Here is a 24299-nt window from a genome sequence, read left to right on the forward strand (position 1 = left end):
GCATAAGAACCGGCATCACAACAGCAGCAAGTAAAGACACCTCTTCAACAGAATTTTGTTGGTCCCAAATCTGATGATGAAGACAATGTAATAGGAGAAGAAAATCACTTCTTTACTCCTGATGATATGCCAACCTCTATCACTGAAGATGATGAGTATGCAGAAAATTCAGCTGTACAGAAGTATGCAGATTTTATCTTGGTAAATGACACAACTCTTGAAGAAGAGTTGGATGAGTACCAGAGAGGTTATATGAATGCTTTGTCCACCCAACAACGTCAGTATTCACTTGGAAATAGAAATGTCCCCATCAATCCAATCCATAAGAAAAAGGAAGTTCCATCATCTAAGAATGAGCCACCTGTTGTACCAAATAAAGGAAAAGAAATTGTTGATCCTACTCCTAGCAAGTCTCCACCAGCAAATGAAAGAGTAAATTAGCCAATTGTATCAAAGGATAAAGCTGAAAGAAAAGATGTTCCAGCCAAAGAGGTAGAAAATATTTCTGCTTTTATTTTAGAAAATAAAATTTCTAAATTGAAGGTATCCATTCCCTTGACTGAACTAATGAGGAACAACAATTATAGAGGTCAAGTCTCTAAAATTTTGAATTTTGATCCAATGTCTGATATGGTGAGTGTGGAAGATGATCAACCTGAACTGATTTTTGGACCAGCATTAAATGGTGAGTCTCCAGACAATGATGTGCCACCTTTTTATATCAGTCTGAGATTGCATGATTTTGTGCTGCATAATGCTATGTTTGATTCTGGCGCTTCCCACAATCTTATGCCGAAGGCCATCATGGAGAAATTGGGTTTGGATATCACAAGGAAATACCATGATCTTTATTTATTTGATTCTAGTAGGGTGAGATGTATTGGGCTCATTAAAGATTTGGTTGTAAGTTTGGATGAGATTCCAACGAAGAATGTTTTGATGGATGTCGTTGTGGCAGACATTCCTCCTAGATTTGGTATGCTTCTTTCCAGTTCCTGGGAGTAAAATTGCAAGGGACATTACAACTAGATTTCTCCTATGCAATGATTCCTGTATTTGTCCAAATGAGAAAACTATATCGAGAACAAAAAATGAAATACATGATTACAAGCAAGGAGAAACCGATTAATCATCCGATTAATTATGTACATACAGATTTAGAGTCTTTTGTTTTGTATTCAGATAGTTTAAATGACATTGATAGTCAATTAGTTGTAGCAGATGATATTTCAGAAATAGCAGATAATTTTAGAGAATTTTTGAAGAAAGAAAGACAAGAACAGGAAAATTCCATTCAGCAATCAGATAAAGATAATGGATAGCAAGCAGAAAAAATAGAGCTAATAGAGTTTCAGCACTTAGAAGAAGAGGAAGATGGTCTGTGGACCATGGATTTTGATGGAGTAGTGGGAAATGATGGTGCTGTAATTGGTATTTGGGTACGCAATCGTTTTTTTGCTCCAAACAAAGTGCCTAGTAATGTGCGGGTATGTTCTTACAAGCTAGCTTTTGATTGTTCAAACAATGAGGCTAAGTATGAAGCTTTGATTGCTGGCCTGAAAATTCTAAGAAAGCTGAATGCTAAGAGGATTGCTGCATATGGCGACTCCGAATTGGTGATTAAACAGGTCAAAGGCGAATATCAAGCAAAGCATCCTCGGATGCGGGCATACCAGAATTATGTTCTAGACATCCTGAAGTTGTTCTCTGATTATACCCTGACGTGTGTGCCTTGTATTCAAAATAGCATTTCAGATGCACTTGCTAAGGCAGCAAGTAATTTGAAAATTCCTATGAACTCAAGTAATAAATTCGAAATCCATGTGAAACATCGTCCAACTATCTCGGACAATCAGAGATATGGGCAAGTCTTCCAAGATGACGAGGAGATTAATGATTTTCTGCAAAAAAAAGGTAATTTTAGAGATACCTTAATTGATGTAGAACACGATGATGGTAAAGATGATGTGCAGATCAATCAAATGGAAGTGTTGCAGCTCAAGGATAATATTATTCCTAAAGGCTTGATACCTTTAGAAGAACTCTTTGATCATGATGACGTAGCCCACAAACCAACATTGCAGCCAACAGACAAGGGAGTCGAAGAGGTGAATATTGGAACAGCTGGAAATCTAAAGATGGTAAAGATGTCCAATGCATTGCCCCAAAAGATAAAGGCCAAATATATCAGTTTGTTGTCATCCTTTGCTGATGTGTTTGCTTGGGACTATTCTGACTTGAAGACATATGATACCAATATAATTCAGCACACTATTCCTATTAAGCCTAATCAGAAACCTTTCAGACAGAAGTTGAGAAGGCTAAATCAAAAATTGCTGCCATCAATTGAGAAGGAGGTAAACAGGTTGTACAAATTAGGAATCATCGTTCCCATCAGATTTTCTGATTGGATGTCTAATTTGGTGCCCGTACGAAAGAAGACAGGTGAGATTCGTTTGTGCATTGAGTTTAGGAATCTCAATAAAGTTTCATTGAAGGACAATTATCCGTTCCCAAAAATGGATCACATACTTCAGCGACTAGTTTGAGCATCTCGTATGTCACTACTCGATGGTTATTCTAGATATAACCAAATTTTGGTCCATGAAGACGACCGAGACAAAACAGCGTTCACCACTCCGTGGGGGACTTTTCATTATGCTAAAATGCCTTTTGGTTTGAAGAACGCAGGTGCCACAATTCAGCGGGCAATGGATATGGCTCTCGCAAATGAGAAGGATGTCTTTTTGGTTGTGTACCTTGATGATTTGATGGTGTTTTCCAATTCAGATGAAGAACACATGTATCATTTGAAAATTGTCTTTCAAAAGTGTAGAAAATATGGTGTGTTGTTGAATCCGAAGAAGAGCTTGTTTGCCATGGATGAAGGCAAACTACTTGGACACATTATCTCAAACAACGACATTCGTATTGATACAACACATGCAGAGGCGATTCAACAAATTAACCTTCCCCGGAACAAGAAGGAGATTCAATCCTTTAATGGTAAGATGAATTTTTTATGCCGCTTTGTGCCTAATCTTGTTGAACACCTAAGAGAAATTACAAACATGCTTAAGAAGGACAGCCAAGTGAAGTGGACCGAAGAGGCTGTAAAATCTTTCAATCTAGTAAAATTGGCTCTCCCTTCAGCTCCGGTTCTAATCAACCTAGATTAGACTCAGGATTTTATATTGTTTTCATTTGCTTCGGAGCATACTATGGCAGTTGTATTAATGCAAAAAAAAGATGAGCACGAAAGACCAATTGCTTTCTTCAGCCGAACTATAAGAGATGTTGCCTTGAAATACATCATTGAAAAGAAAGCCTTTGCACTTGTGAAAGCATTGAAAGATTTTCGAGTATATATTCTGCATTCTCATATTTTGGCTTATGTTCCTAACGCTGCTGTCAAAGATATTTTGGTACAAATAGATCCAGAAGGAAGACGAGGCAAGTGGATTGCAGCTTTGCTGGAATATGATGTGGAGATAAAGCCCACAAAGCTTGTTAAAGGACAGGGATTGGAAAAGTTAATGGCTGAATCGAATTTTCATGTCTTAGATATAAATCTGATTGCTGCTTTGTCTGATGAGAATGAGGAAGGTTCGTCACTTCAGGTATCTGAAATATTTGTTCTTTCTCCGTGGTATTCAGATATTATATATGTGCTTCAGAATTTGTCCTCACCACCTGGTATGGCTAGAAACAAAGCTAGAACTCTTAAGTTAAAGGTTGCTAAGTTTTGTATTTTGAATTCTGCACTTTATTGGAAAGATCCCGATGGTGTTTTGTTGAATTGTTTGGTGGAAGAAGAAGCGAAGCAGGTCATGGAGGATTTCCATAAAGGAGATTGTGGTGGTCACCTTTTCTGGAAAACAATGGCAAATAAGATTTTGAGAGCGGGATACTGTTGGCTGACATTGTTTGCTGATGTGTATAAGACTGTCAAGAGCTGTCATAAATGTCAGATTTTTGAAGGAAGGCAGAAATTACAGCCTTTGCCACTTAAGCCCACTATTCAGCAGTGGGGGTTGGATTTCATTGGTGAAATTCATCCTGCTTCTTCAGGTCAGCATAAATGGATCCTCACGACGACAGATTATTTCACGAAATGGATCGAAGCAATTCCCACCAGACAAGCTATGGATGCGATAATAATTTCATTCCTTGAGAATAACATTTTGTCTCATTTTGGTTGCCCGAATAAGTTAATCACTGATAACGCGACAGCTTTCAAATCAAAAAGGATGGTTGAGTTTTGTCATAAATATCACATTACTTTGGGGCACTCAACTGCTTATCATCCACAAGGCAATGGATTGGCGTAGTCTTCCAACAAATCTTTGGTTAACATCAATAAAAAGGTGCTGGAAATAAACAAGAAGAGTTGGCATAAGAAGTTGGTCCATGCACTTTGGGCAGACCGAGTGAGTCAGAAGAAATCCATTGGTATGTCCCCCTTTGAGCTAGTTTATGGAGTTGATACCGTGTTTCCTACCCCTCTCGCAGCTCCGGTAGTCAAACTCCTTCAGGAGGCTGGTAGTGAAGATGATCCTATGCATAGAAGACTTAATCAAATGATCCATTTGCAGCAGACACGAGAAGAAGTTTTTCAAAACACGTTCGAGTTGTAGGAGAGAATTAAGAAAATTTATGCCAGAAAAGAAAAGGCAGACAAATTTCAGTTGGATGATGTGGTGCTGAAGTGGGATGCAAGGAATGAGGAAAAGGGTAAGCACGGTAAGTTTGAAAATCTCTGGAAAGGTACCTTTAAGATTGCAGCATATCGGGGTCAGAATGCCTTTCTTCTGAAGGAGATGAATGGGGAATACTGTCCAGGAGGGCTGGGCAATGGTTGGCTGCTCAAGCGGTATCATTTATGAGTTGTTTTTGATGTTTACATTGTCACTATATATACCATTTTATTTCAGTTCCATTGCAAGTATGTGCTGTGATCTTTTCTTCAGTCTGGGTCCCGAAGTGAAGGCTATAATTCTGAATAAAGATTTATGTTTTGGTTCAGTTTGTCAAGTCAGTTTTTCAGTCATTTCGGTTTCATAATTGAGTCGATTTCAATCAAGTTTCAATCAATAAATAAGTGAAGATTCTTGTGTTAATTTGTCAAAATAATGGACTCCATAGCCCAATGGATGAAGGCATTGTCTATCTCTCCCAGAGATCTGCCATTCTTGGCACCTCCCAGGAGCTACCATCCCCATTGGAGCCAATGTTAGAGTTGGTCTTTGCATCCCTCCGTCAGAGATCATTTCTCTTATTGCATTTCATTTTTAGGTGTCTCATTCAGCTTGATCATTTGCATTCCACTAGGGGCATGCCATAATCTGACGGAAGGGCCTTGTCACTCATTCCCCTCATGTCTTGTACCCACTGGCTTAGGCCTTTTTAGCAAGGTCCATAAAAATCATTTTCCAATCAATGGCAGTCAATATTTGGTCTCTTGGTCAGCAAAGGATCATCTCAGTCATTAGGTCTAGGGTTTAGCGAATTCAGTCTTCAAAGTTTCCAATAATGCCAGCAGGCTAGAGGGAGGTTCTAAACAAGTTTTTATTTCAAACATTTCATCATCATATTGCTGGACTATGACTTTTCTTCAAAACTATGTTTTGAAGAAAATTCTACATTTCGTCTTTTGTAATATATTGCTATGTAAATTTCAAAATTTTCAGTTCTTGGATATTTTAGATGCAGCCTTGGTCATCCTTTGTTGAAATCCAATGCCATCATCCCTGCAAAAAATTTCCAAGAGGTTCATCATTTAAGTCAAAAATCAAAGGAAACAACGAAAACAGAGTTTGTATTAGAAAGTGAAAAGTGCTAAAGCAAAAACATTAGGAAAGTGGGTTTCATGAGCTAAAATTTCAAAAGCTGTTGGTTTATAAGCAATGTCTTCATGTGATAAGCTCATTTGCAAAAGAGAAGCAAGATTGAGAAAATTGGGAGAGTGAGTGCGGAGTTTGGGCGAAAATATTTGTAAGAATACTGGCGTGGCGCACTGAGCAGGAGGCGCGGCGCACTGGCGAGGCACGACGCACTGGGGAGGCACGGCGCATTGGGCATGCTATGCGGCGCACACAGAAAAAGGCCCGAAACTGCTAAGAATTGTTCCCAATTGCCAATAACTCACACGGATTTGTGAGGTAGAGCCTCCATCTTTATGTTTCATCCAATTTTGTGCTAGGATATGGTGGTTGATGGATGGTAATGGTTAAAACAAAAACATCAAACCCTACCTCTTAAATTACCTCAAGGAAACTTGCTGCTAGGGTTTCAAAATCATTGTTTTGTCACCAAAATTCACTCCCTCGTCCCATTGGTCCCTTGTTTCATGATTTCTTAAGTTTCCCTATCCCCCTAAATTCATTAATTCCTTCTCCCAAATTCCCTTTCCCAAATTCTCAAATCCAAAACCTCAAACCCTATCCCTATACAAAATTCCTAACCCTATACATAAACTACGAAACCCTCTCATATTTCCCTAACTGAATCTATCCCAATAGTCCCTAATCCCTCACTATTTTCCCCTCCCTTTGCAGCCCCTCATTTCACTATTTTTTCCCTTGGTGGCAGAGGTCAAGCACATCACCAAAAGGCAGTCCAATAGAGTTTTCATACATCAGCATCTATTTCTCCAAGGCAATTTGTTACCAGCAGTTATGTCATCCGATCATTCATATGATTATGAAGTGGAGACCCAAAGTGACTCACCCACGGAGGGACATGCACCTAGGAGGCGTCATAGAGGTGGCAGACATATCAGAGAAGAACCAACCACCCTTATTGAATTACAGGCCTGCCCTCTTCCCATCTCTTGTTTCCAGCATCAGTCATGTTATGAGTTTTGTGAGAAGGTTGCTAATGTTCATTTTCATCAAGAGTTGGCTCATCTGTTTGGACTACATTTACATGGTGATTAGGCCACTTTAGCTGGTGTCACTTTCACACTAACACCAGATTCCATTTCATTAGCAACCGACATACCAAACATTGTAGAACCATGGAACAAGAGGCAGAAAATTGACCGGAAACACTATGAACCATACATCAAACCCGGCTTTTTGAGACAGCTCAAGAGAGTGTTTCCATTTCGGTACCTCAAGGATGAGTATGCTCCTTTAATGAAACTCATCGTGAAGTATTTCACCAGTGAGGGCCGGTTCTCCCGCTTGTATGCTTATCACATCAGGCTGCTAATGCATTTCACTCGGGTACACATGGTCAACATTCCTTATTTCATATGCCGAAACATAGAAAGTATGACCACCCTTATGAGGTAAAAGACCCCTCAACAGCAGATTAACAATGTTTATCATTTTGCTCTCATCAAGATTGTGGTGGTTCATCAGCTTGGATTACAGGGCATCACTTGGGATGATTTTATCTCTCATGAGTTTTTTAGAGCTTCACAGGGATCTTCAAAGGCTGGACATGAGACAGGTGGACCTTCTTATTAGCATGAAGGTCATGAGACACATACTACTGCTATGCCAGTATTCATTACTTATCAGAAGGGTGCTAGACAATTATTTGCAGCAGCAAAGCGAGTGTTATCTCCACCTGGGGTGGAAGGGGCCTCGCTTCTGACATCAGCAACACAGGTACAGGACAAAGGAAAGAGGCCAATGCAGGATCAGGGGCCTTCAGGTGAATGGGAGACCGACTTCATTCTCATTTAGGATGATGATACAGACATGGGCCCGCAAAGTGCCAACCTTAGAGATATCATCCAGGAGCAGCAGACAGAGATCAATGCCTTGTCCCTCAACTTGGATAGGGCTAAGTGGATTACAAAATACTTGGAGAAAAGGAATAAGCAGCTTAAAGATCAACAGGTGATTATGGAATTACAATACATCAAGGAGAATCATCAAGTTACCCAAAGGAGGAGGATTGAATTCACTTCATTGGAGCAAGAGATTAATGATGATTGGGAGTCTTGGCTCGAGAGAGTTAACATCCACTTAGAGAGACTGCTGGACAAGGCGGATAAGGAAAAAGCATTGCTTAGACATATGGCTTTCCACTATATGGCATAGAATAAGGTTTGCAAGGCACGAATAAGAAATTTAAAGGCAAAACTAAGGAAGGCATCAAAAAGGAAAAAGAGGAAAAAAGAGCATGATCAACTACAAATATTGGCTGAGGAATCCTTGGCCCATCATAGCTCTTGATGAAGAAGGTCCAGCCCAAATTTCAAGAAGTTTGGAGCAGTTTTTGCATTTTGAAAATTTTTTGCACTAAAAAATAGGGTTTTCCTCCCTATGCGCCGCGCCACGTGGCGCTCGCTTTCAATAGAGGGCTCAAAATCCAAAAAACTTTACATTTCTGGATTTTTCATGATAAATTATGTTTTCCTACCTATGGCCAAGAAATTTGGGCATGTTTTGAGCCCTCAAAAGGTCAAAAAACACTCAAAAAATGACCTCACTACCCCTATTTTGACACACAGGAAGCAATCTTGGTAGATTGGACATTTGGAGGGAAAATTGACATCAAATCTAAAAATTCCACTTGGGTTGGAAAGTAGACAGGTAGGGATTTCCAATGAGTTGTCATGAGCTCAATTTGGACTTCGGGAAGTGCCTCAAAATCAGCTCCAAAGTGGTGCAATGCATAGAGAATTTGGGTGCGGCGAATAGAGAAATTTGGCCTCATTTTCACTCTTCAGCTCAGAAATTCACCCAGTTTTGACTAGTTTTACTTTTTGATGTAACTATTGACCTACCATGATATAATTTGATTACCATGATGTAATATTGGCACATTTCTACTTGTTCTAGAGGATTCATTCACTAAAAAGTGAAAAACAACTGAATGAATCAGTTTCCTAACATATAGAGGCAAGTTGTTTCATTGCCTGTTTTTCAGTTCCTTGTTTAGATATGGTTGAAACAAGTCCTAGAATGATGAGCTCGACCCCTAGATGCATGGGAAGTAGTTAGGCTTGTCTATATCATATAATTTCTCAGTAATTTTCAGGGTTGGACACTTGGGATTGCTTAGCACTCCATTGTACATTTGATTTCTGCATTTTTGGCAAAGGAAAGACCAGGGTTTTGTAGCACTTGTTGGGATCCTTGTGGCTATGTGTTTTGATGGTGTTTTTCTTCATGCAATTGTAAGTTCATTGATGTTTCATGTATGCCATTTCCCTTCTCTTTGGTTCTAAAATTAAACAAATGAGTGACAAAAGGTAGAATTCATTAGCTTGCCGTGCTCTGCCTGTTAGTTTGTTTAATTTTCAATGTTTTCTTCAGTTTGAAGAGGATTCTTGGTACCCTCTTGCCCTCTTCAGCTCCTCAACGGTATTTTCCATCCATTCATTTAATCTAAAGCATCAAAACTACTGCCTACCTTGCCCCAACTAGAACTCTGCAAAAATTTGGCCTCATCCCCAGACCCAAATTTGCCTTTCCCTTTTTCCAACAAAAAACCCCCAAAAATCAAATCAAATCCTTGCACTTCATACCTAGCCTAAGATCAGTTGTTAAATCAGTCATCTCAAGCCCCATTGATTATCTTTTGCTGAGATTGACCCGGAGAGAGCCCTCTCCTGTCCTCATAGCACTAGCTACGAGGCTGAGCATGGTTTGATGTGGACCTAGAAGCTTACCTTTTCAGCCTGATGTAAATCTAGGCTCTAATAGGTTGGATGAAGAGATGACCTATGATGTGTTAGCAAGTTGGGAAATTCGACATCAACTAAAGTTCAGAGTTCACAAAAGAAGTTGTAGAAGAAGGTATGAGTTGAGTTAAGGATCTGGTAAGATATTTGCTTCATTGTGCTAGTGAAAGTAGAGAAAGGTGAGGAGATATGCAAAAGCCTAGAGCAAGGAGTGCTCACAGGGTTTTGGAGAAGAGAACCAGGAAGATGCCAAAATCCCAAACTTAATTGGGAGAAAGTTTGGCGAGGTATCATGTAGTAGGTGGATAATTTTTACTGCAGATGTGTGTTGTCTCTCACGACTAGAAGCTGTCACGAGATGAACGAATGCATATGACCAGGAGGTCATGTATATATTGTACCTTGGATTTCTAAAGTAGGGGCATAGATGGGGGACAAAGTTCGAGGAAGACTAGACTGAGGCTTTCCAATGTGATGGTAGGTCACATGATGATGTTGCATTAGGGGAATTTTGAGTTCTAAAATGGGCCTCCTAAGGAAATTAAAAAATAATAGTCGAACTAATAAAATAATATTAGATTACATCATCAAATTTTAGAGGGAAAAAAGATAAAACTATTTTTCAACTCGTATTTTCAACTTATCTCCCAATGGCTTTACTCAAATTTTGAGCTAAAACACTCATTCGATGCAGAAATTGATTCCTTGTCCAAGGAGTACCCATTTTGCATGCTTTCGATGGACCCTGCTACACGAAAAATGAGAAGTACATGAAAAATCATGTTTTTTATGTATTCCTCAGTTTCCGTGTAGCAAGATCCATTGAAAGTATGCAACATGGGTACTCCTTGGATGAGGAATTAAATTTTTCATCCAACGAGTACTCCCGCTCGAAATTTGAGTAAAACCTTAAGGAGGGAAGTTGAAAATACGAGTTAAAAAAGTAATTTTATTGTTTTATTTTTTTTTAATATTTTTACTTTTTTACTAAAAGTGGTGAATCATCTCCCATGGTTGACATCATCATCTTGAATCCTATTGCTTCTTATAAAGTTTATTTTGGTTGTACATTTTTCTTAGGAGGCCCACTTTAGACCTCACAATTCTCCTAGTGAAAGAGATTTCAAAATTTTTGATAAATATTTGCATTAGGATGTGAGAGGAAATACTTGGTAATGTAAATATAATTAATGCAGCTTTAGTTTACCATATTTGTGAGAAGGGGAAATAAGCCATCACTTGTGATTATTGGTTACCTACGTTAGCTTTCTTTATAAAGAAATGAGTGTTCAGAAGAGAGTAGGCAGATGTGTGTAGAAGAGGAAGAAGTGCAACAGCAGATAGGACAACCTCCAAATCTAGGAGGAGAGGGAGAGGATGAGAGGCCTAGGCTACACATTCCCACATTGTAAATTTTATCCAGCTTAATGTATCTATATTTTGATTGATGAGAAATTATGTTTATGTGCCTCTATGTGTATATTTTCCTTTGTCTGTCTATTATGATTCATTGAAGTTGTTTATCTGTACTTGTTTAGAATCTAAATGTATTGGAAATGTCTCATGGTGGTATGCCTTCATGTCGAATATGGAGGAGTTTGTTATCGGGAAAACTAGTGTCTATTTAGAACTACTAGTCCCACTAAGATGGGTAGCTATCTTAGAAATAAACAAACTAAAGTCACTTGCGTTTTCCTTTATGAGAGATAGATGAGAAAGAAGCAAAGAGTACCAACATCAGTCTTTCGCTTGGCTCCTTGCTTTTTTCCTTTCCCCTTCGACAGAATCCCACCACTCCTTCTTTACTTGTCCCACTTGAAAGAGAACCTGTAGAGTCAAAGTAGCATAATACCATCAAAGCATAGAGATCTATCATTGTAAACAACATAGGATCAGATATATATTGACCATACAAATGTATATAACAACAAAATATTCATAGATATACAAGAATATGGAGGAAAACTCAAATAGCTTTATTGATATAAGTAGTAGAGGAGAGGATTACAACCACTTGGTTTGACCTAGCACCATCCTCCCAGCATTAAAGCCCTCTTCAACTCATACGAAGCAAGATCACCCAACAATGTCTTCAAAGAGAAACCAACAACACTTCCTTGCAAATTACAAAATCCCAGCCTTTGGATCGCTTGGATGAGGGATCCATATATAGATCTTTACAGGAGAATGAGTCAGATTCTGGGATTTTGATTAGTGTCATTTCACTGATTGTTCTTGGTTCCACATGGAGATTTCAGATCTCTTACTCATCCCTGGGCGAACTCAGAGAGGCAAGTGTCAAATGAGCAGTTTGTAGAAGATTCTTTAGGTTTCCACCTAGCAAACTGCTTGTGCCATTTGTCTACTCTGGCTCATCACAGCCTATAGAAGGGCTTTCTAGTATGCATCACACTTTTTGCATGTGGCGGGTGAGATACATCAAACCTTTAGCACTGGGCAGTCTGTATGGTCCTGCTTTGACTAGTTCTAAGTAGTTTTTCATGGAGAACTTCTGGGAGATGATGTAATCAGCTGACCTTGCTCCATTAGGGTATGAAAAAAAACTTTTATGGACATAGAAGCCCTTGGTTTATGGACATGTATGATTGGGGTTGCAGTGCCCAAATATGTCTATAACAGTTGCCCCCTAAAGTATGAGGTCGTAAATCCTTTTTGATGTCAGGTGAAATGCTTTACAATGAGGATCCGAGGTTTTTCGAACTGGAAGTTGACCTATAATACGATACAATACAATACATTATCTTCATAATATTTTTCATGTTCTGGCTGAGGTGGGCATTCCCATGCTCAACTTTGATAAATTCATTTTCATGTACATAGGACAAACAATCGTCTGTGTGTAGACTGATGATCCTGGTAGAGCCATCATCCCTTAGTTTGGATGATTATCTGTGCAACAATGACGTACATTTGATGTCTTTATTTTCCTGAATATATCGTAGCCCAGATGGATGAAACTAGATCTGGAGTCTTCGAAACTCATTCAATCTTCGCCCGAAGTACAAGTCGATCCATGTGAAAAGATGTTTTGATTTCGAACATGGAAGGACATCGCCTGATTACCAGCCAATGATGTAAGCTGTTAACAGGCGCGAGAGGAATCACCGATGATGATGATGACCCTCAAGGTACTACAGTACAATTCACATGGTGTGAATACATGAGTTGATGTCGAACACCACGCAAAATCTTTCAGTCGAAGGCCATTACTGTAAACCTATCGCCGGAAGTGAGAAACTTGCCATTGAGGCATGCAAGCTTCAAAGTACTGAAAGCGTTGTTCCTAGGTCGGCTTCTTGGATAATGAGCTGATGTCGACAATAAGTGACCCATCGTAGGAGGGCATTGATGGATCCCACATCTATAACACAGAACAGAGCAAATGATTTTGTAGAGGTGAAAACGATCTGTTGATACAAGGTTCAGGGTGGCGATCATGAAAGAATGAAGCGTGAAGGTATTGCAGTGGATGAGACACAAGCTGGGTAGGTGAATTCTCTGAGCGACTTCTCTTGAACATATCAGCGACATTGAAATGGATTGGTAGCGTTAACCCCAAAAGTGGATGGTACAGTGGACCAATGGTAATATGACCGGTGAATGGAATAACCCAACCCGGCTCAATCATGGTGATGGAGTGAAAGTGTCATGTTCAAGGGCGACCTGCTACCAATAAAGTTTCTTCAAGTTTTCTTCCCAGTTTTCCCCAGTCAATTTTTACCAGTACCTTTTTATTTTTGTCAAGCTTGAAGAGATAACATATGCTTGTTCTATATTTTTCCCTTCGGGCAAACCCGCCACTATGTTTTAACGAGCCTAGCGACAGTGAAACTCGCTCTTGTCTGAATGGACAAGTTTGTCGCTATTGTTTTAACGAGTTTAACAACAAGGATAACTCGGTTCTTTTCAATTTTAGAGAGTCTAAAAAGAGACGGAAAGAAGACTCCAATATTCCTTTTTCGTAATATAATCCCTTAAGTCTGAAAAAGTATAAAACAATGCGAAAGGGATGACTTTTCGATAGTTTTAATGAGTCGAACAAGACAAATGCTCGATATTTTTGTGTAATAATCCCTCATGTCTGAAAATATTAAAATCTAGAGGAGGGATGGCACTTCCAATCACTTTAACGAGCTAGAGATGCCAATTACTCGGCAATCTTTTCATATTTTACGAGTCAGATGAAAAGAGCTTAAAGGAGACTCATTTTTTGAGGAACGAGTGATGTTTTCGGATAGCAGCTAGTTCAAGGTAATGTCTGGAACTTTTCAATCACGGTAGTGTAAAGAAGGTGGATAATGAGATCACTCATCGCAGTTATTCCTCAAAAGGGGTAAACAATCAAATGGAGGCATATGATCGGCTAAAAAAGAGTGGAGGTGATGGTAAGAACATGACCAAGGCTCAAGAGCTAATAATACTTCAATCTCAATGGTTATTTATTGGAAGTGAGTTCATTTTTTAATGAGCTTAAAATCTGGTGGAACATATGCTCAGTGCTAGGTTTAATTTTTAATGAGCTTGAACTTCGCGTAAAACTTCTTGTGATAATGGTCATTGATATTTGATTCACCGTTGACACTAGGTTCTTTTGATGGTCGTACTACCTGTTCAATTGCTCCATCAAACTGATTAGAAATGAGGACATATGCTTGAAAAATGAGTTAAAAAACCAATTCCCTACTTAAATTACGTGAAAGGTAACTTAAAAATAGTTTTTTACCCTTCATTTTACCATTTCATTTGGAGTTGTGATTGTTGGAGCTCTGGAGGTGTTTTCCCCTTTGATTTTCACCAGCTGATTCCAAGAGATTCTGTGGACGATTTTCGGCACCGTCTGGACCAGGTAGGAGCTAAACCTGAGCTCTTCAATTGCATTCTTTCCTTTTTGAATTCTGAGCATGTTTTCCTGCTTTTCTGGGCCCCTGGGGTTTGAACATTTCATTTTGCCCCCATCGCACTTAGTGTACATTGAAGGGTGTGATGCATCTTAAGCTAGCCACTAGCCAAAATGTATGCATCGCACTTAGTACATAGCTAGGGTGCGATGGGTGCAAAGAGGAAAACTTTTGCACTGATTTTTCATGGAAATTTTGCCTGTTTTTTGCCAAATTAGGACCCTGATTCTTCTCTTGTTTGTTTTTCAGAGATTCATCGGAGCAAAATGGTTGTTACATGGCATGAATTTGAGCATGAAGAAGAGGACCTGGTTGATTTGCATGATCCGGGTACAGTAACTGCATTGTCGAACTGTGGATTGCTCAAGCTCTTCCGCATATCTAGCATGAGGCAACAAATCAACTTGTTGCAATATTTCCTCGATGCATGGGATCCTACCAACCAATTTTTCCAGATAAGAGGCAAATCCATCCCCATGACTATTGAGGACATCTACTTTTTGACTGGTTTATCGAGGTGTGGTTCCCCTCTCTCACTTTCAGGTTCTGCCCATGGGGGTGAATCCGTGAGGGATTATATTCGCCGATACTGTAGGGAAGGATCTCAGCCGAGTAGGGATGGTAAGATCAATATCCGTGATGTCACCAATCGGCCTTTGAGGACTATTTTATTCACCTTTGCTAGATTGGATGGTAGCATGGCCCTTCACTTGGCCAACATGTCCTATATGCAATATGCCTTGGAATGCCTCGAACCCAAGGTATTCAACTGGTGTGATGCAGTACTTCCAGTTATCAAAGAATAGCTTACCAAGGTGAAAAATGGAAGATCCAAGAACTTTGGCTATGGTTCTATTCTAACTGCTTTCGTCTTGGAGAAGATCCCACTGATGCAGCCATAGTACATTTCGCTTGGCCTACCACCACCGACTGAGCCACGGATGCAGAGATGGGTTGAACTTATAGCCAAACATGCTGGTCAATCGCAAGTTTCATTCTTTGATGCTTTCTTTGAGTGGTTCAACCGTCAGCAGATATTATGTCGAGTATCCATATGCTGGGATGGATTTCTGGGGTGACTCGGATTTGGTGCTGCTGGGTGGCGAGCAGTGGGGTGCCTTAGGTAAAAATATCTGACCATATCTCTATTTATTGTTTTTATAATATTCTTGTGTTTTTTAAATGTTTATCAGGACTAATCAAAACTCATGTGATTATGAAAATACTTGGCCAGTGCGACTAGCAGCGCGTCTGAGAGGGGCAACTGCCGTTCCAGCAGAAGAGGTTGTAGGGAGGGCCATTCTTCGTGACTTGGATGTATCCAAGACCCTTGCAGTGTTGCAGGATCAGATCGAGGGCCTCACCCTTGGTATTCCGGATGTGAGGACCAATGAGCTGCCTATGAGGTTACAGTGCCATACCACTGGCATGCCGAGCCGATGGACTAGGCTATTATGCATGATTCCACAGGCGGTGACTAGTTATCACGAGCACGATTAGATTAGGGTGCCCCCTTGCATTTTGCGTTTTTGGGTCATATGACCGATTTTGTCCTAGTAACAGAATGATATGTACAAAATATAAACAGTTATATATATATTTTTGATTTTCGGAGCTTTATTTTGGTTAAGTTATATTATCCTGATGCAGTTTATTGATAAAATGCTTTTCTTTTACAAATGTTGGAAATGTCTATCTAACTCATAATTTGCTAATGAATCGGTTAACGTGTTTAAGTTTCTAGAAATATGTTGATATTGAATAGAATCGAACTGTCTTTCCAAAATCTTGACCCTTAGGAACATGCGATATATAGCTGGATTCTGAACGGAATAGGTGTCGGTAAGCTGTAGAATGGCGAGCTGTGAGTCTAGCCTGACGACAAGTCGGCGTATGCCATATGCGATGGCATCAAAGAGAAGGTATATCAGCATGCTATATTCAATGATGTTGTTTGTTGATTGGCCAATACATACCCCTCTGAAACTCACTAACTTACCGCTTAGATCAAAGATGGCCCAAGCTGCAGAAGATAGGTTTCGTGTACTACGACTCGCCCTGTCGGTGTATCCAATAAATGATTCCAATGGGTTCAACATCTGCAACAAAATGCGAAATTGGATTACCTAACCAAAACGATCACTCTTGATGAAAACAAAAATGTAACAAAAGCATGAGAAGAGGTTATCATGCCGAGTTAAGCATAGTAGCGCTTAAGGTACAACCCATTTTGAGGTTGCAACAGTGGAATCCCGTCATAATCTACTAGCTCGTAGGCTCCTTTTTCTAATACACACTTAACAATATAGGGACGCATCCAGAAGGACTGGAACTTACCTGCTCCCAAGTTATCGGATTCCTGATCATAGAGCAAGACCAGGTCACCTTCTGAAGAAACGCAGGGTTTGACATTCTTGTCAAGTTGCACTTTGACTTGTTTCTTATGTGCTTCGTTAGCCAAGGCAGCATCATGACGAGTTTCATCAAGTTGGATTATTTCTAAGAAACGAGCTTCTTCCTCTGAAGTTCTAGCGAGGTTGTCAACTGCAAGCTTGAGAGACGAAATCTCACACTGAATTGGTAAGATCGATTCCAAGCCATACACCAGCTGAAAGGGTGTAAACCCGGTCGCATTTCTCACCGATGTCCGGTATGCACACAAGGGTGAGTACAGGATTAGGTTCCAACTCCATTTATGGACTCCAATCAGCCTTTGCAGCATGCGTTTCAGGACTTTGTTGATCACTTCAACTTGCCCGTTAGCTTGTGGATAATACAAAGTAGAGCTATCATGGGACAGTCCTAATTTGGTGGCCAATTCAACCATCATGTGATTGCGGAAATGCGATCCATGATCTGTGACTATATCTTGCGGAATTTTGAACCTGGTGACTACATGATTGAAAAAGAAAAGAGCGTCCGTTTCGCCGCTGTTGTTTAATGTAGGCAGCGCCTTGGCCCATTTCGTAAAATAGTCAACTGCAGCTATGATATACCCATGCCTCCCAGCCGAGGTGGGGTTACATTGCATGAAATATATGCCCCATTTGGCGAATGGCCCAACAGCAACTACTGTTTGCGGTCGAAGATTTGACAAGCATGGCAACTTCTGACTGCAATTATGCAATCTTTGAACATTGTTGGCCAGAAGTATCCTGCTCGTAAAATCATTTGTGCTGTAGCATAACCAGATTGGTACCCCCCACCTGTGCTTGAATGACAATCATTCAGGACTTTTTAAGCCTCCTCATGGGTGAGGCACCTTCGTAGAACAGTATCGACACCACATAGTGTATCACCGACGATCATGTAGTCCTTTGCTTGGTATCGAGTATGTCGTTGTTCTGAGCGAGAGGTATTAGACCTATATGTTTGGGTTTGGACATAAATGATTATATCTCCATAACATGGATCGCTTGAAGATATCAAAAACAAAGATTCATCAACGATTGATGGTTTGGATGTTGAATCATTGGACGATGATGGGAAATCACATAGTAACTCTGCAAATACTAGAGCTTTCTTTGATTTGGATTTTACAAATTTTAGATCAAACTCTTGCAAAATTGCTATCCACTTTGAATATTTTCCCCCAAGCAACTGTTGCGACAAGATGTAAGTCATGGGGTTGCAATCTAACAAAACGATAGTTTTTCGAAAGAGAACATAGTGTTGAAATCTCTGTATTGCTTGAACAGCAGTGAGAGCTAGCTTTTCAACATATGAGTACTTGCTTTCTGTATCATTTAAGTTTCGACTTAAATAATAAACAGGATGTTCGATTCCATTGTCTTCTTGAACTAAAACCATTGCGATGGTCGTATTTGCTGTAGCCAGATACAGGTTAAAGTCTCTTTGATAATCAGGAGCGTACATTAATGATGGTTTTATTAGGGATTCCTTTAGAGTATCAAAAGAAGCTTGTGCGACCTGATCCCAGTTGAAGGGTACTTCTTTTTTCAAAAGACGTGCATAGCCTTTAGCAAGTTCGGTGTAATTTGCAATGGACCTCCTCAGAAAGTTTGCTTTCCCTTGGAGTTTATGAATCTGAAGCAAATTTGAAGGTGGACGCAAATCGATGATTGCGTGAACCTTGCAGGGGTCGAGACAAGTTCCGTCCTTTGAAACTACAAAGCTAAGTAAACGACCAGAACCGACGCAAAATACACACTTGTGCAGATTGAGTCTTATCTTGTAGTGTCGGCAATGTAGGAATATTGCTCTCAAATGATGCAGATGATCGGTCCGCTTTCGCGAGTGAGCTGGAAGATCGTCGAGGTATGGTTGAACGATGTTATTGATGTCATGGAAGGCATAATTCATTGCCCTCTGAAAAGTTGCCCCTGCGTTCTTTAAACCAAAAGTAGGTTACGATACGTGAATGTGCCCCATGGACAAATAAATTCATTCTTTGACTAGTCATGTGGGTGGATGTTTATTTGATTATACCTAGAAAATCCATCCATAAATGAAAAGATTTCGCATCCGGCGCATGCATCAATTATCTGGTCGATGAAGGGTGTAGGGTAGTTATCCTTTGGAAAAGCTTGATTTACATCCCTGTAATCGACGTACACTCTAATTGTTCCTTGCTTTTTCATCACAGGAACAATGTTCGATACCAAATCAGTTAAAGGAATCAGGTAAATGAAACCAGCATGGAGAAGCTTTTCAACTTCTGTCTTGATGGCAGCGGCTTTCTTTGGGTGCACCTACCGAAGCCGTTGTCTTACTGGTTTGACATCTCGGTACATCTTAATTTCGTGTTCAACTATGCTCGAGTCAATGCTTGGCATTTCTTCATATGACCATGCAAAGACATCTCTGAACTCATAAAAGAGAGCATAATATACTTCCAGTTTTGAAGAAGAACAAGATTTGCCGACATGAATATTTTCTACAACATCTAGTTTGGTCAAGATATTGATGGCAATAGTTTCTTCAATATTGGACAGATTTCACTCGGAATCCACTGTATTTACAGTATTTGATAGAAAATCAAAGACTGATCGATGATTAAGGTCGTCGGAGTAATCTTCGTTGTAATCTGGAAGATGGGAACGATGGTGATGATCTTCCCATGGTGCCCCCTCTATGTTCATTGACTGAACAATTCGTTCATCTGTAGAATGTACATGTGACCAAGGATCTGAAGAGGTACCATAGTCTTTAGACCTATCTACCCAAATGCTTGATGAGCGTTCATTGGGGTTTGCCTCCCATGCCAATAACATTGATTGCTACAATATTTCTATTGGGCTTGGAGGCAACACCTGTTGACGATCCATGCTAATATCGTGTTCAGACATCTTCTGAATGGAAGATACCATATTGCAGGTTCCCATCGTTGCCACTTCCGCCAGGTCGTTTGGAGGTGGTAGGGCAAAAGTACCCATCAATGTAGGGTCTTTCAGTAGGCCTACTCCGATATTTTGAAGCGACTCAAAGCTTTCATGGATCATCGGAATGCTTCCCGTAACTTGTGAGCTGTTGGGGAGAAATATCTATTGGTCAACGATTGTAATTCCTCCTTGGAAGGGAAATGCAATCTTTCTGAAGTATGTCGACACAACGGTAGCCATAGCATAAATCCAGGGCCTTCCCAGTAGGATGTTGTAATCGAGGTTTCCATCGATAACTTCAACATCAATTTCTACTGTTTTCCCCCCAGTTCGACCTACAAGTTACTCAAAATCCCGTATGGAATGTATGTTCATCCATCAAATGCTTTTAATGTCATTGATGATCGTGACAAGGGTGGTGAGCCTAAAGTTTTCCCGCAACTCATTGACATAATACATGTAGATGCCCCCTCATCAATAATTGTTCGATGAACAGTTTTGTTGAGGGCTTTCACTTGAATGAGGAAAGCAAGTTGAGCTGGTAACTGAGGTTCATATCCTTTATGATTAAAGGCCATAAGATTGGAATCCGTTGGGTCAATCCCACCTATTCCTGATAATAAAGCCTACTTTTTGGAGGGACAATTTTACAGTACCTCAAGTGTCAAAATAGCGGACGGCGATTGGGCTAGGTCCTCTACTATATTATAATTCTATGCTGCTCTGGCATGAGGATTAAATGTTGATTTGTGTACAACTCCCTTTGGCGGTTTTATCATTAGCTCAGGAATGATGGGTGTTGTCGAACTACTAGTTTGATCAGTGGCCTTGTTGTTTGACAGCTGTGGATTCCCGTAATCTTTATTCCTTGTCGATATCAAAGCATCATTTTGGTGTTTTGAAATGGACAACATAAGGACTTGGGATGGGGAAGCATTGTCACTAGCAACCAGATTGGTTCCTGGGTTTGGAAACGGATCAGTCAATATTGCTGAGGTTTTTGAATTCTTAAAGAACTTCTTAACTTTAGCTTTATATGGACAATCTCTCATCCAATGATCCTGATCGCATACGAGGCATGGCTGAGTAGGTTTCTTTTGCCTAGAAGGGTTCACAGAATATTTTTCAGCAGACGAATCATCCACTTTCTTCTTTTTGCTATTCCCTTTCTTCTTGCCTCCTGGTTGCTTCGGCTCTTTGCCTTTGTCAGTTGACATGACATTAACCTCTGAGGCTAGAAGTTCTTCATTTGCATTTTGACCAGAAATCTTACAGGATTTTTTAGATGTAGACTTTATCGATTTCACGCTTGTCGTACCTATCATGCCATCGCTAGCATGAGAGTCTTTGTTTGATTTAGGAGGAGGAGGAACGGAAAATTCTGGTCTGGGAGTGTCGGGGATTTTGTCATAGAGCATGGTAGACTGAGTATACATCAAGTCTAAATATTGCACATGAGCAATGACTTGCTCTTTAGTGAAGACTCCTCCCTTTGCCACATCTTCTGTAATGGAAGGCAACAATGACTTAATAAACCATTCAGCTAGTAGCTAATCAGGAACATATGTTTTTACCATTCTACGATGACGTTGTCGCTCATGAATATGATCAAATATGTGAGTGGCGGTCTTCTGCTTGAAATTGGTAAGAAGCTTTGTTCCTGTTTTGTACCTTATTGGTAACTGAAAATGCGTTAAAAAGGTGGTGGAAAGGGTGCTGAAGTTATCAAACAAAGCTCTAGGTAACTCGATGTACCATTTTGCTACCGGACCAGTTAACGTTCGCTGAAAAAGGTGAAGCCTAATTGAATCATCATTTAGAGTGTTGGATGAAAACCATAGATCAAAGGTCATCACATGATTCGACGGATCTTCACCCGGATTTCCATTAAATTTAGGAATATCTGACAGAAGTTTATGAGGAATCACCGGCCACCAAGGGGCATAAGCAATTGGATCGTTTGTTAGCCGATTTAGATCTGGTAACTCTAAAGTCACCACGAAAGGCAACTACTGATTCACGTTTGGCGAAGCATACCCAGGATAAGATGGGATTGCCTGAGCAGTGGGTTTTTGCAAACCCTAATAATGCATTTGATGCTGATAACTTTGATAAGGTTGTTGGGCATGACCAATCTGGGACGATTGATAATAACCACTTTGAATATACGGTTGCCCATTACTTGCAAAGCTTTGCTGCTCAGGTCCTTGGTACACTTGCTGGAATTGCGGTTGTTGATGTTGCACCAGCCATGGTTGTGAAACCATTTTCTATTGCCCAATACTTGATATTTGACCAAGATGAGGGGTAATAGTACCTGTTTGAGCCTGAGTCACTCCAGTTAAGGGACCACTAATCGACACTTGCTTTTGCGTCATAGAGACAAGAGGTTGTTGTATTACAGCCTGAGAAACTTGAGGCTGGCATACAACAGGCAATGCTTGTACTTGCGACACTGTCACAATAGCTGGTGTAGTGGAGATATTCGACACAGGTAGACTTGGTTGTATTGAGTATACAACTCTTGGTTTTTGAGGCAGTATTGGTACCCAACCACTGGATGTGATTCCATTTTGACCCGAATTTGGTTGAGAACTCTCATATGGTTGTCCCCCCGGAGGGAACAATGAAAGGGCGTACTACCCCCCATATGATGGAAATCTGGTGCTCAAAGGAATTATTGGTCTTTGGAGACCGGACTACCCAAATTGATGCTATTGTGAAGGATCAATTTGTTGAGATTCAACATAAGAAATTCCAGATATTATTCCGAACGAACAAATGGGAACAGACGATACTGTCGAAACAGTCCCTGGGTGGACTCCCTCTAGCGGCTAAGAGCTAGTTGGGATAGATGGTATGCCAGCGAACATCGTCGGAGTGGTGGCAGGAGGTTCTGCTACTGCTTTATCCGATGACACAGTCCTAGATGTCGAAGGTTTTTCAGACATATCAAGTCTATCCAAAAGACTTCCTAGCAATTCTACAGGAACTTGCAATGAAGAGGTATTAACTTCTGAAGTAGAAGGATATAGGTTGATCCCATTTCCAAAATGCGATGGAGTATTGGATGGAAGATCCTCCATAATCTCTTCTATAGCAATCAATCTAGGTGGAAGAGGTAGACTGTCAGGTCCGTAAAATATTTCCAGTGCCGAAGAGGGTATAGATTCTGCAGCGACAGATGTTGGAGGAGTAACACCTTTCGAATCAACTCCAGATGGAGCCGGTTCAAGAATAGAAGTGTTTACTATTACACTAGGATTAATTCTAATGTCCTCTTGTAACTGCGGAAACTTCTTCTGTAGAGGCAGGGATACCAAAAATTATTGGAGTAACTGGAGTCTTAGAGGATGTTGAAACACAAGTTTCAAAAAAACCAGGAGACTTTGACCCAGTTAAATGAGTTCGCTTGGCCCAGAATGGTTTCATTTCTAGAGTTAAAGATGGCTAACTCGTTAGTCTCCGCGAACGATGGGGTTTTGATTGACTTTCTTCCATGATTGCGGATTATTTGATCAACTCAAAATAAGAGGGGAAAATGTTATTCCATATTAAATGAATTTTAGACGCTTTGACACAACTTGCTTTTTCACTTTTTAAGAGTCGAGAAAAAGCTAAATATGACTCTAGTTGTCATGGCGGAAAAAGTCGTTTGTGCGGACACAACTGACCTCCCTAGGAGTCTAAACTCTCTAGCGACAAACAAGACAAAATGGAGTGATCTTTCTCTAAATATACCTTTTAAAACATGAAAACTACAAGTGTTTAGGCTTACCTTATTCCAAAACGTTGTTGTTGTAGTCCGTCCTTGCCGATCTGGATGAGCTCCTCCTTCACATCAATTCCTGCAACCACAAACAATCAAACAATTACCAAGCACTTGCATTTCATATAATAAAACATGTATTCAACATGCAGACAAAGGAACACATGAAATAACTCATTAACACAAGCTATTGAGAAAAATAAACCAGTTTGTATTAATAACGAAACAAAGAAACTCTTACAACCTGGCCTTGGTGTTGTGCAAGTTCCTCCCAGGGTCCATCAAGGGTTTTCCTCTACTTTGACAAAGCTCACCCACTTCCAAGTAGAATCAAGCAAAGACAATCTCTCCTCACAAGGTTCTAAATGGGAGTCCTAATTCCTGCAGCATTTACCCAAAGAAAATGTATAGCTCCAACCTCCTCTCCCTCTGGCTCAATGCCTTTATTTATAGTGTTGTAAAGAGGTTATTCAGGTCCACCATCAATGGGATAATCCCCCTCTTTGGGTGGGATAGCTCCCTTATTGATGGGATAAGTTCCTCCTTAATAGGGATACATGAACCAACTGGAGGCGCATCCATTTCATCAAACCGACCTCTAGAAAGTTCTAGAAGTAACCACA

The sequence above is a fragment of the Pinus tabuliformis genome, chromosome 5_2 (genome assembly GCF_031772625.1).
Source record: "Pinus tabuliformis cultivar Carrire ecotype Pingquan chromosome 5_2, CPIR1, whole genome shotgun sequence".
In the NCBI taxonomy this organism is placed as follows: domain Eukaryota; kingdom Viridiplantae; phylum Streptophyta; class Pinopsida; order Pinales; family Pinaceae; genus Pinus; species Pinus tabuliformis.